Here is a 14,946-nt window from a genome sequence, read left to right on the forward strand (position 1 = left end):
CAGTAAAAGTCGATACGAGATAAATAGCCAAGTAAGTTGGTCCGAAAGGTCCTCAACCTAAGTCAAAAGTTACTAAGTCAGTAAATCGTTCCCAAAGGTTTGAAAGTACATAAATTAAGTCTTAAGTATCATTATCATTCATCATCGTAAATAAAAAGTAAAGTAAGTTTCAATCAAGAATAGAAATAGAAACAAAGGTTGGCTTCGTTCTGCTACTACGACCTCTATACAAATCGAAAAGACACGTAGTCAGTGGCCATGGCTCCGTATGTGAGTCCACTAACCACTGACCAATTTTCAGAACCAAACTCGTCTTTGTTTCACCGTGGCGACGGTTTAAGTGCGAGTAGGTCAGAAATTTCAGCACAACGTTACAAAGACGTAGTGACTTTCGGAAGGCTATAAATCCTAAACCTTATATCGGATTAAGACGAGTCTTAAACGAAAAGTCATCTACTCGAACCGAAATATCTGGAAATCAACTTTTCCAGTAGTCCAGGTGCCTGATCAGACCCATCAAATAGTAAATAAAGTGCTCCGGTGGGATTCTTGGTGCTTGATGCTCATCACGGTTCTCATCCTTGATTCTTGTAGCTTCAAGTGTATAACTCAATGATGTGTTTGCATCACTATGACCAAGGTTTAACCATCAACACACAATAATCAAGACTAAGAATTTAAACACAACTCATGTGAGAGTTTGAGCAAGGTGATGAACCAAAGTTACATCACTTTTCTTAGTTTCAACACAAATACAAGTCTTATTAAGCTATAAACTTTGAATCAAACTAAATAATCGAGACCTTAAGCTAGAGAGCTTAGATCTTAACTAGATATTAAAGATCTTAGACTAAAAAGTCTAGATCTCATGTTCTTGGTAAAACCCTAAGCCAAAACACTTAGACTTTCAACTTACACAACCATAAGCTATGAAACTTAGATTTTGTAAAGTAAAGTGAACAAAAATAAATGAATTCTTGTTTTAACAAGTTAGATGACCATAAGTTATATATCTTAGATCAATCTTACATGTGTGAAAGTTATAAACTAGTAAGCTTAAATTTTCTTGTTCTTGAACTTTCAAAGTTAGACTTTGGTTACAAGATTTATGTGATCAAAGTTTAACAAGTAATCTTTGACCAAGGATCTCAAACAAATCGAAATCCATAAACAATAATGATAGATTTAAAGTTAAAAATAAACAAGTTCAAGTAAGGATCCTTTATATAAAAAGATATCAAGTTACAAACTTGAATCTCCATGAAATGAACTTTAAAGTTCCAATACTTGAACATAAAAGAGGATCTTAAAGTTTTTGATCCTTAAATTTGTTACAAGTTCATGTAGAACCAAAAGCTACAAAGCTTTGATCCTTGTTCTTGCTTCTTTATCATAAAAGTGATTAAAGAATGCAAGATCACATGAGGATTGAAGTTATAAAAATCAAAATCCAAAAATAAATGAAGATGATAATGATTACGGTTTTGGAGAAGAAAAAGAAGAGAAAAAGAGTTAAAAACCTTCAAGTTCTTCAAGAAAAGTTGAGAGAAAAGTTGAGAGAAATTTGAGAGAAAAGAAGTGTGTGTTTTTGAAATGGAATGAGAGTGTTTGAAATGAAATGGTGATGGTGGTGGTGACCCTATAGGCCGACGGTTGCAATGGGGGGTGGGGGGACCATTTGCTTGTTATTAGATGGTGGTACATGGTGGTGGTTGTACATGTTGGGTGGCATGGAACAAAAGGCTAAAACATGTAAGGAAATGGTACACTAGCATGCTTAAACTTGTCTTATTTACTAATGGACTTTGTCTTATGCTTAATGGACTAAATTAGTCAATTAACTAGTCCATTAAGTGAGTCCATCAAGTAAGTAGGTTGGGCTTTGGAAGTCCACTAAGGATAAAGTCCATTAAGGTAACTAGTAAGCATTAGTAAACACTAAGCTTAATTAAGGAATCATAAAACCAAGTAATTGTCATTAATAAATAACAATTACGTTTACGTAGTCATAATATTCCAATTATGACGAAAGTTTAACGTGTACCAAGTACGTATCTCGTTTAAAGCGATAAGTGACACTAACGGTCGTAAAAGCAATCAAGGATCATGTGAAGTAACCAATTATATAAAAACATGTTGTAGATAGTAATGATGGTAATTAGCATCATTAATGATCCCAGAAAATAATCAGTACGCAAAAATACGCAGTTTCGTGAACGCAACAAGTAATAACATTAGTCGAAAAAGTCGGGTCGTTACATTACCCAACTGTTAAAGAAAATTTCGTCCCGAAATTTTAAGCTGAGGTAGATGGAGGAGTCGAGAAAAGGTGAGGATACTTCTGCATCATTTGATCCTCTCGTTCCCAGGTAAACTCGGGTCCTCGTTTGGCATTCCAACGGACTCGGACAATTGGAATCTTATTGTGCTTCAAGGTCTTAACCTCACGGTCCATGATTTCGACAGGTTCTTCCACGAAGTGGAGTTTGTCATCAATCGTAAGTTCTTCTAGTGGTATGACAAGTTCTGGTTCCGCAAGACACTTCTTTAAGTTTGATACGTGAAAGGTAGGATGAACGGAGCTCAATTGTGTCGAAAGATCCAAACGGTAAGCAACGGGTCCAACACGCTCCAAGATTTCAAAAGGACTGATGTATCGCGGGTTTAACTTTTCACGCTTTCTGAATCGGATTACACCTTTTCAAGGTGCGACCTTCAACATAACGTGGTCACCCACGTTGAATTCGAAGTCTTTTCGTTTAAGGTCAGCATAACTCTTTTGACGATCACGGGCCGTCTTAAGCCTCGCTTAAATTTGGACAATCTTCTCGTTTGTTTCGTGGACTAGCTCGGGTCCGGTGATTTGCTTTTCACCTACTTCGGCCCAGCAAATAGGAGAACGGCATTTACGACCATACAACGCTTCAAAAGGTGCAGCATTAACGCTCGAATGATAACTATTGTTGTAAGAGAATTCAGCTAGCGGCAAATGCTTTTCCCAAGCTTTTACAAAATCAATAACACAAGCACGCAACATGTCCTCCAAATTCTGAATCATTCGCTCGCTTTGTCCGTCGGTTTGTGGGTGATACGCAGCGCTCATGTCGAGACGAGTCTCCAAGGCTTCTTGCAAAGAACGCCAAAATCTGGAAGCGAAACGGGTATCGCGATCTAATATAATCGATAAGGGCACTCCATGACGAGATACAATCTCTTTTATGTATAGCTGAGCGTGTTTTTCCATTGTATCAGTTTCCTTCATAGCTAAGAAGTGAGCAGATTTAGTAAGACGGTCAATAATAACCCAGATGGTATCGTATCCGCCTACCGTCTTCGGTAGCTTCGTAATGAAGTCCATCGTTATCCTTTCCCACTTCCATTGCGGGATTTCTGGTTGTTGAAGTAATCCAGATGGTCTTTGATGTTCGGCCTTAACTTTCGAACAAGGTAAACACTTCCAAACATAAGTAGCAACATCCTTCTTAAGATTTGGCTACCAATACTGTTCCTTGAGATCGTGTACATCTTACCGGCTCCTGGGTGAATTGAATATCTCGACTTGTGGGCTTCATCCAGAATGAGGCTTCGTAAATTCCCATAACTAGGCACATAAATTCTTCCGGCAAAGTACCGGAGTCCAGTCTCCTTGACCTCAAATCGAGAAACGAGAATGTTCAAACTTTCTTGAGAAATATTCTCCTCTTTGAGAGACTCATCTTGGGCTACTCGGATTTAGCTATTGAGGTTCGAATGAATGGTGATGTTCAAGGCTCGAACACGAAGAGGTACCATTCTCTCCTTTCGGCTCAAGGCATCGGCTACAACATTTGCCTTGCCGGGATGGTAACGGAGTTCACAATCATAGTCGTTCAGCGTCTCGATCCATCGTCGTTGTCTCATGTTCAGTTGTTTCTGATCAAAGATGTGTTGGAGGCTTTTGTGGTCGGTGAAGATACTACTCTTAGTTCCATAAAGATAGTGTCTCCACAGTTTCAGTGCAAAGACAACGGCTCCAAGTTTGAGATCGTGCATTGTGTAGTTCTGCTCGTGGACCTTCAGTTGTCTAGAGGCGTAAGCAATAACTTTCTTCCGTTGCATCAATACACACCCAAAACCTTGTCGGGAGGTATCACAATACACAACGAAGTCATCACTGCCTTCGGGAAGAGATATGATAAGAGCGGTGGTTAACTTCTTCTTCAGGATTTGGAATGCCGACTCTTACTCGGGTTCCCAAACGAATTTCTTCCCCTTATGAGTTAACACAGTCAAAGGACGCGCAATCAACGAAAAACCTTCAATGAATCTTCGGTAATAACCGACGAGGCCTAGAAATTGGCGAATATGAGTCGGAGTAGTGGGGGTTTCCCACTTGCTGATAGCTTCGATCTTGGCGGGATCAACTTTGATACCTTGATCGCTCACGATATGACCGAGAAATTGGACTTCCTTCAACCAAAACTCACACTTGGAGAATTTGGCATAAAGTTGCTCTTGTCTAAAGAGTTCCAACACTAGTTGAAGATGTTGCTCATGTTCTTCTTCGCTTTTGTAGTAGATGAGGATATCATCTATGAAGACGATAACGAACTTATCCAGGTATGGCTTGCATACACGATTCATGAGATCCATGAATACGGCAGGTGCGTTGGTTAATCCGAACGGCATCACGAGAAACTCATAATGACCATAACGGGTTCTGAACGCAGTCTTCATCACATCGCTCTCCTTCACCCTCAATTGGTGATAACCGGATCGTAAATCGATCTTAGAGTAAACGCTGGATCCTTGCAACTGATCGAAAAGATCGTCGATTCTGGGAAGGGGATACCGATTCTTAATCGTCAACTTGTTCAGCTCATGATAATCGATACACATGCGGAAAGATCCGTCCTTCTTCTTCACAAACAAAACAGGCGCGCCCCAAGGCGAAGAGCTTGGTTGGATAAATCCACGGTCTAGCAGTTCCTGCAGTTGACTCTGCAACTCTTGCAGTTCGGAAGGTGCAAGTCGATAAGGTGCGCGAGCTACAGGTGCAGCTCCCGGCAATAAATTGATCTGAAATTCCACTGCTCTCGGTGGTGGTAATCTAGGTAACTCCTCTGGAAAGACGTCGGGAAATTCGTTTACAATTCATACATCATCAACACTCTTCTCCTTTGTTTCTAACTCCTTCACATGCGCTAGGATAGCAAAACGACTCTTCTTCATAACCTTTTGTGCCTTCAAGCAACTAATAAGGTTCAACTTCGGACTACACCTCTCTCCGTAAACAATCAGTGGCACACCGTCTTCGCGTGGTATACGAAGGATCTTCTCTCCACAGATAACTTCGGCTCTTACTTTGGACAACCAGTCCATACCAACTATCACATCAAAGCTTCCCAACTTGATGGGTATCAAGTCAATCTCAAAGTCCACACCAGCTAGGTTTATAATACCTCCTCGGCCAATTTGGTCAACTTTCTCAAGTTTTCCATTGGCTACCTCAACAAGAATACTCTCGTCTAAAGGTACTAACGACCAGTCTATCTTAGAACAAAAATGTCTACATACATAACTCCTATCGGCACCGGTATCAAATAAGACAGAAGTAAGTAGATTATTGAAAGTGAATGTACCTGTGACCAAGTCAGGATCCTCACGGGCATCCTTAACGTTCATGTTGAAAACTCTTCCACGTGCTGGCCCACCGTCCTTCTTCTTGTTCGGACATTCATTCCTGAAGTGGCCCTGCTGACCGCACTCAAAATACTTTCTTGGTCTAGTAGGGTTTGTCCTCAAAGCTGGGGTGATGATCTTGCAATCTTTGCCAATGTGTCCAGTCCTTTTACACTTTTCACACACCATGTTGAAGTACCCAGTATGATGCTTATAGCATCTCTTGCACTGCGGAAGGCTACCCTTGTAGTTGAGGTTCGAGCTAGGGTTAGGGTTGGGGTTCCTCCAATCGTTGTTTCCCTTGAAACTCTCATGCCTCTTAGCTGGGTTTTGATCAAAGACTCTTCCCTTGTTTCCATCCCACTTACGCTTCTCATTACTAGCTCCTGATTCTGATTTCGCTTTCTCGGGTTCCTTGCGGACGATCTGGTTCATCAGGGTGTGCGCCATGCGCATAGCTTCCGGGACATCGGCTGGTTTCGAAGAGGTGACATTTCCCTGAATTGTATTGGGAAGTCCCCACAAGGAACGTTTCCATTCGCTTAAATTCAGGGGTAACCATCGTGGGGCACATCAAATCTAACTCTAAATATCTTCGGTTATAGCCATCAAGGTCAGTTCCCACAACCTTCAGCTCCCAGAACTCCGCTTCCATTTTCTGAATCTACGTTCCGAGGCAGTACTCCTCGATCATAGCCCCTTTAAATTCCTCCCACAGGGTAGCATAAGCCTCGTCGATTCCCTTAGCCTAGGCAAGGGAGTTTCACCAGGTTAAAGCTCCGCCCGACAGGGTACAGGAGGCGTACTTAGTTTTGTTCACTTTTGAACAGTTACTCACTCAGAATACAGCTTCCAACTTCTCAAACCATCTTGTCAGTCCAACTGGCCCTTCAGTACCACTGAAATTATGAGGCTTACAGCTCTGAAATTCCTTATAGATACACTCATTCTGGATGTTCTGGTTAGCCGGTGGAGCTTGAGGATTGGCATCCGTCATAGCTGCGGCTACTCGAGCAACAATCATCTCCTCAATCTGTGCTGCTGTGGGCGTTTCCCTCGGAACTCTTCCGTTTGCCATTGTTCTTCTAAACAAAAGTTCCGACTTAAGTCAAAATCCAGCACTCACTAATCCATAATATTATAGCATATGGTAACCGGCATGGAATCAACACAACACATGTTAATTAAATAATGCAAACTATATACAGATACCACAAAATCATCATACAGTAACGTAAATAGAAAACCGTACAAAAATTAAACAACATTAAGTTCTATTCATTAATAAGAAAGTTGCATACATCCGCATAAGGTTCGTACAGTACATGAGTAAAACATGAAACTACCAACAGGATTACATAACGAAATCTAGTACAATAGTCCTACGGTGATGGTGGGTGGAGAATGTCCATCATGTGGGACACCTGGTCCTCGAGCTCAGTCACTCGAGCACGTAAGGCACGCACTTCCCTCATCAGCTCCTCGATGATGGGAGATGCTGGCGGGGCATGTGGTGTAGGTGGTGCAGATGGTGCACATGGTGCAGCACCAGAAGTAGATGGTGCGTAACGGGCAACCTTGCGCACGAATGGATCGGCAGGATACGGCATAACCCGCTTACGGGCGGTAACTCTAACTAACTGTCCACGTGCGTCCAAGAATGGTCTACCTCCGTTAATCCCTGGAATAACAGTACCATCAAAACGATACCGCTTTTTTAGCGGGGTAGAGGGCGGCTGCACGGGCACCTCCTCGGAGTCCTCTTCAGAATCATCCTCGAAATCCTCCTCGCTGGAGTCATCGGATGATGAATCGTCTGAATCATCTGAAGGTGGATCTGCCCAGCCGGTGGTTATAAATCGATATCTGCTAGGTGGGATCGGCACGACTCGTCCGTCAGCAAGGCGTCTAACCCAATGTCCAAGCTCATTACGGAAAGGACCGTCCCCATTTCCCCCAGGAATCACAGTACCACCGGAATGGTGCTGTGGCTCCGGGAGTCTTGAGCTGGGTGGAGCTGGAATCTCCTCTGGATCCTCGTCTCCGTCTGAGATGATCGTCAGGTCAGGTACGTGGCTACTGTCCCCAGAGGACGAATCGCCAGTGTCGCCGGAGGGTAGAGATGACAGGATCTGTGAGTCAGCAACAATAGTAGGCGAGGTAGCAGATGTATCTGAGTCACTCTCCAAATCAATGATAATGGGCAGTATATCCGTCATCTGAACAAGGAAAAATAACCTTTTCCATGTCTGTAAGACATATAGCAAGCACGTATTAGGCAAAGTAACTATGGCAGCCTAGATCATCTACAGAAGTACATAGCATGGCAAAATAACAAATCCTACGAAAGTATCATGCAATCGAAAGCAAATAGTGGCATGCAGTAGCGAGAATAAGCAGTAGCATACAGCAAGTACACATAGCAGTAAAAGTAAGCAGTAGCATGCAGTAAGTTTCGCAGAAACAGGTAAACAAGCAAGTTGTAGATTAGTCCTATTAGTGAATCCTACTTGGCTCGGCCTAGACTCACTAATGCAACCTAATTCCCTACAACCAATCCTCTGATACCAAATGCGATGCCCTGTACAAAATTAACGTGTACGGATCATCAACAACAGGATCATTACAAGGTCAAACACTATATGATGTTTTAAAATCAGTTTGCATTCATCAAAAGAGGTAACGTCTTTACCGACGTCAAATGTTTTACAAACGATAGTGTGCTTCTATGAATAAAAAGCAATAACATAAGTACGAGACCCAAAGGTCATTACAAATTCATTGTTCAAAAGTAACATAGTTCGTGAATGCAAAGTAAAAGTTTCATGCAGAGACATCTCTAACAAGCAGCGGAAATCTACACAGCAAGTCTAACAGCGAGACTAATACAGCGGAAGCATCAAACATCTAAGCACATGAGAAATAACATGCTTAAAAATGTCAACACGAATGTTGGTGAACTATAGTTTAATTGTAACAGTAATGTAAGGTAGGCCACGAGATTTCAGTGTTTCAAAACAGTATGAAAAGTATATGCTTAACCGTGGGCACTTGGTAACTAACTTAACGTAGATATCACCCCCTAAAAGTACACTTGGTGAGTGTGCATGTTCTCGAAGTATTAAACACTCGTTAAATGCTAGCGCGACTAGCCCGAGTGGGGATGTCAAACCCTATGGATCCATATCTAAGATTCGCGTTCACGGTTAGGAAACCAATGATTAAACGTTACCGAGCTAAGGGGAAAGTTTATGCCGTTATATAACCCACACAAAATAAAGTTTAAGTACTTGTGCCTAGTAAGTAAAACGTAAAAAGCGTATGTATTCTCAGTCCCAAAAATAGCTTAAGTAAAAAGGGATGCTATAACTCACAGTGAATAAGCAGTAAAAGTCGATACGAGATAAGTAGGCAAGTAAGTTGGTCCGAAAGGTCCTCAACCTAAGTCAAAAGTTACTAAGTTAGTAAATCGTTCCCAAAGGTTTGAAAGTACGTAAATTAAGTCTTCAGTATCATCATCATTCATCATCGTAAATAAAAACTAAATTAAGTTTCAATCAAGAATAGAGATCGAAACAAAGGCTGACTTCGTTCAGCTGCTACGACCTCTATACAAATCAAAAAGACGCGTAGTCAGTGACCATGGCTCCGTATGTGAGTCCTCTAACCACTGACCAATTTTTAGAACCAAACTCGTCTTCGTTTGATCGTGGCGACAGTTTAAGTGCGAGTAGGTCAGAAATTTCAGCACAACGTTACAAAGACGTAGTGACTTTCGGAAGGCTATAAATCCTAAACCGTATATCGGATTAAGACGAGTCTTAAACGAAAAGTCATCTAATCGAACCGTACTATCTTGAAATCAACTTTTCCAGTAGCCCAGGTGCCTGATCAGACCCAAAAAACAGTAAATAAAGTGCTCTAGTGGGATTCTTGGTGCTTGATGCTCATCACGGTTCTAATCCTTGATGGTTGTAGCTTCAAGTGTACAACTCAATGATGTGTTTGCATCACTTTGATCAAGGTTTAACCATCAACACACAATAATCAAGACTAAGAATTTAAACATAACTCATGTGAGAGTTTGAGCAAGGTGATGAACCAAAGTTACATCACTTTTCTTAGTTTCAACACAAATACAAGTCTTATTAAGCTATAAACTTTGAATCAGACTAAATAATCAAGACCTTAAGCTAGAGAGCTTAGATCTTAACTAGATATTAAAGATTTTAGACTAAAAAGTCTAGTTCTCATGTTCTTGGTAAAACCCTAAGCCAAAACACTTAGACTTTCAACTTTACACAACCATAAGCTATGAAACTTAGATTTTGTAAAGTAAAGTGAACAAAAATAAATGAATTCTTGTTTTAACAAGTTAGATGACCATAAGTTATATATCTTAGATCAATCTTACATGTGTGAAAGTTATAAACTAGTAAGCTTAAACTTTCTTGTTCTTGAACTTTCAAAGTTAGACTTTGGTTACAAGATTTATGTGATCAAAGTTTAACAAGTAATCTTTGACCAAGGAACTCAAATAAATCGAAATCCATAAACAATAATGATAGATTTAAAGTTAAAAATAAACAAGTTTAAGTAAGGATCCTTTATATAAAAAGATATCAAGTTACAAACTTGAATCTCCATGAAATGAACTTTAAATTTCCAATACTTGAACATAAAAGAGGATCTTAAAGTTTTTGATCCTTAAATTTGTTACAAGTTCATGTAGAACCAAAAGCTACAAAGCTTTGATCCTTGTTCTTGCTTCTTTATCATAAAAGTGATTAAAGAATGCAAGATCACATGAGGATTGAAGTTATAAAAACCAAAATCCAAAAATAAATGAAGATGATGATGATTACGGTTTTGGAGAAGAAAAAGAAGAGAAAAAGAGTTAAAAACCTTCAAGTTCTTCAAGAAAAGTTGAGAAAAAAGTAGAGAGAAATTTTAGAGAAAAGAAGTGTGTGTTTTTTGTAGTGACCCGAACTTTTCCATGTTTATATATATTAATTGAGATTGATATTTACATGATTAAATGTTTCCAACATGTTAAGCAATCAAACTTGTTAAGACTTGATTAATTGAAATATGTTTCATATAGACAATTGACCACCCAAGTTGACCGGTGATTCACGAACGTTAAAACTTGTAAAAACTATACGATGACATATATATGGTTATATATATAGTTAACATGTTTTTATTATAAGTATGAATCTCATTAGGTATTTTAACAATGAGTTATATACATAAAAATGAGACTATTAATTTAAGAAACTCGAAAACGATATATATAACGATTATCGTTATAACAACGTCTTACTAGGTACATATGAATCATATTAAGATATTGATACACTTGGTTAATTATGTTAAATGATAAGTAAATATATTATTAAGTGTATTAACAATGAAATACATATGTAAAAATAAGACTACTAACTTAATGATTTCGAAACGAGACATATATGTAACGATTATCGTTGTAACGACATTTAACTGTATATACATCATACTAAGATATATTATATATCATAATATCATGATAATATAATAATTTAACATCTCATTTGTTATAATAAACAATGGGTTAACAACATTCAACAAGATCGTTAACCTAAAGGTTTCAAAACAACATTTACATGTAACGACTAACGATGACTTAACGACTCAGTTAAAATGTATATACATGTAGTGTTTTAATATGTATTCATACACTTTTGAAAGACTTCAAGACACTTATCAAAATACTTCTACTTAACAAAAATGCTTACAATTACATCCTCGTTCAGTTTCATCAACAATTCTACTCGTATGCACCCGTATTCGTACTCGTACAATACACAGCTTTTAGATGTATGTACTATTGGTATATACACTCCAATGATCAGCTCTTAGCAGCCCATGTGAGTCACCTAACACATGTGGGAACCATCATTTGGCAACTAGCATGAAATATCTCATAAAATTACAAAAATATGAGTAATCATTCATGACTTATTTACATGAAAACAAAATTACATATCCTTTATATCTAATCCATACACCAACGACCAAAAACACCTACAAACACTTTCATTCTTCAATTTTCTTCATCTAATTGATCTCTCTCAAGTTCTATCTTCAAGTTCTAAGTGTTCTTCATATATTTTACAAGTTCTAGTTACATAAAATCAAGAATACTTTCAAGTTTGCTAGCTCACTTCCAATCTTGTAAGGTGATCATCCAACCTCAAGAAATCTTTGTTTCTTACAGTAGGTTATCATTCTAATACAAGGTAATAATCATATTCAAACTTTGGTTCAATTTCTATAACTATAACAATCTTATTTCAAGTGATGATCTTACTTGAACTTGTTTTCGTGTCATGATTCTGCTTCAAGAACTTCGAGCCATCCAAGGATCCGTTGAAGCTAGATCCATTTTCCTCTTTTCCAGTAGGTTTATCCAAGGAACTTAAGGTAGTAATGATGTTCATAACATCATTCGATTCATACATATAAAGCTATCTTATTCGAAGGTTTAAACTTGTAATCACTAGAACATAGTTTAGTTAATTCTAAACTTGTTCGCAAATAAAAGTTAATCCTTCTAACTTGAATTTTAAAATCAACTAAACACATGTTCTATATCTATATGATATGCTAACTTAATGATTTAAAACCTGGAAACACGAAAAACACCGTAAAACCGGATTTACGCCGTCGTAGTAACACCGCGGGCTGTTTTGGGTTAGTTAATTAAAAACTATGATAAACTTTGATTTAAAAGTTGTTATTCTGAGAAAATGATTGTTATTATGAACATGAAACTATATCCAAAAATTATGGTTAAACTCAAAGTGGAAGTATGTTTTCTAAAATGGTCATCTAGACGTCGTTCTTTCGACTGAAATGACTACCTTTACAAAAACGACTTGTAACTTATTTTTCGACTATAAACCTATACTTTTTCTGTTTAGATTCATAAAATAGAGTTCAATATGAAACCATAGCAATTTGATTCACTCAAAACGGATTTAAAATGAAGAAGTTACGGGTAAAACAAGATTGGATAATTTTTCTCATTTTAGCTACGTGAAAATTGGTAACAAATCTATTCCAACCATAACTTAATCAACTTGTATTGTATATTATGTAATCTTGAGATACCATAGACACGTATACAATGTTTCGACCTATCATGTCGACACATCTATATATATTTCGGAACAACCATAGACACTCTATATGTGAATGTTGGAGTTAGTTATACAGGGTTGAGGTTGATTCCAAAATATATATAGTTTGAGTTGTGATCAATACTGAGATACGTATACACTGGGTCGTGGATTGATTCAAGATAATATTTATCGATTTATTTCTGTACATCTAACTGTGGACAACTAGTTGTAGGTTACTAACGAGGACAGCTGACTTAATAAACTTAAAACATCAAAATATATTAAAAGTGTTGTAAATATATTTTGAACATACTTTGATATATATGTATATATTGTTATAGGTTCGTGAATCAACCAGTGGCCAAGTCTTACTTTCCGACGAAGTAAAAATCTGTGAAAGTGAGTTATAGTCCCACTTTTAAAATCTAATATTTTTGGGATGAGAATACATGCAGGTTTTATAAATGATTTACAAAATAGACACAAGTACGTGAAACTACATTCTATGGTTGAATTATCGAAATCGAATATGCCCCTTTTTATTAAGTCTGGTAATCTAAGAATTAGGGAACAGACACCCTAATTGACGCGAATCCTAAAGATAGATCTATTGGGCCTAACAAACCCCATTCAAAGTACCGGATGCTTTAGTACTTCGAAATTTATATCATATCCGAAGGGTGTCCCGGAATGATGGGGATATTCTTATATATGCATCTTGTTAATGTCGGTTACCAGGTGTTCACCATATGAATGATTTTTATCTCTATGTATGGGTTGTGTATTGAAATATGAAATCTTGTGGTCTATTATTATGATTTGATATATATAGGTTAAACCTATAACTCACCAACATTTTTGTTGACGTTTTAAGCATGTTTATTCTCAGGTGATTATTAAGAGCTTCCGCTGTCGCATACTTAAATAAGGACGAGATTTGGAGTCCATGCTTGTATGATATTGTGTAAAAACTGCATTTAAGAAACTTATTTTGTTGTAACATATTTGTATTGTAAACCATTATGTAATGGTCGTGTGTAAACAGGATATTTTAGATTATCATTATTTGATAATCTACGTAAAGCTTTTTAAACCTTTATTGATGAAATAAAGGTTATGGTTTGTTTTAAAATGAATGCAGTCTTTGAAAAACGTCTCATATAGAGGTCAAAACCTCGCAACGAAATCAATTAATATGGAACGTTTTTAATCAATAAAAACGGGACATTTCAGTTGGTATCCGAGCGTTGGTCTTAGAGAACCAGAATTTTGCATTAGTGTGTCTTATTGAGTTTGTTAGGATGCATTAGTGAGTCTGGACTTCGACCGTGTTTACTTGAAAAATGATTGCTTAACAAATTTTGTTGGAAACTATATATTTTTAACATGTGAATATTATGTGATATATTAATCTCTTAACGCGTTTGATATTATGTGATAGATGTCTACCTCTAGAACAAGTCCCATTGACTCACCTAATAATAATGAAGAGTTAAATGTAAATTGGAATGATTCGTGGACTGATTCACAAGTTCCCGAAGAGGAACCGGAAGAAGAGTCAGAACCGGAAGAAGAATCGGAACCGGAAGAAGAATCGGAACCGGATGAAGAAGTAGAACCGGTGGGGGAAATAATAAAACGGTTAAGTAAAAGAAAATCCTCAACCAACCGACCAAGGTTAATTATGGTCAATGGTGTTTCCGCCAAGGAAGCAAAATATTGGGAGGATTACAAATTCTCCGATGAATCGGATTACGACGAGAATTCCGATGATGTTATAGAAATTACCCCAACTGAATTTAAAAAGGCAAAAGAAAATAATAAGGGAAAGGGCATAAAAATAGAGAAATCTAATTCCAATCCCGATGAACTTTATATGTATCGTCAACCCCCGAAGTCCTTAAGTTGTAACAATGACCCGGGAACCTCTAAACCACCAGGTTTTTCTAAACCGATGTGGATAACGACGGCTCGTATTAGGGGAACATCATATATCCCTAGAAACTTGGCAAAACGAACCAAAACCGAACAAGAAGAAACGAGCGAGTCGGAATAAGATAGTTATATTCGTGTGGTGTAATATATGTAATATAGTGTGCTTATGCTTTATGATATATGT

The sequence above is a fragment of the Rutidosis leptorrhynchoides genome, chromosome 7, assembly GCF_046630445.1.
Source record: "Rutidosis leptorrhynchoides isolate AG116_Rl617_1_P2 chromosome 7, CSIRO_AGI_Rlap_v1, whole genome shotgun sequence".
Classification (NCBI taxonomy): domain Eukaryota; kingdom Viridiplantae; phylum Streptophyta; class Magnoliopsida; order Asterales; family Asteraceae; genus Rutidosis; species Rutidosis leptorrhynchoides.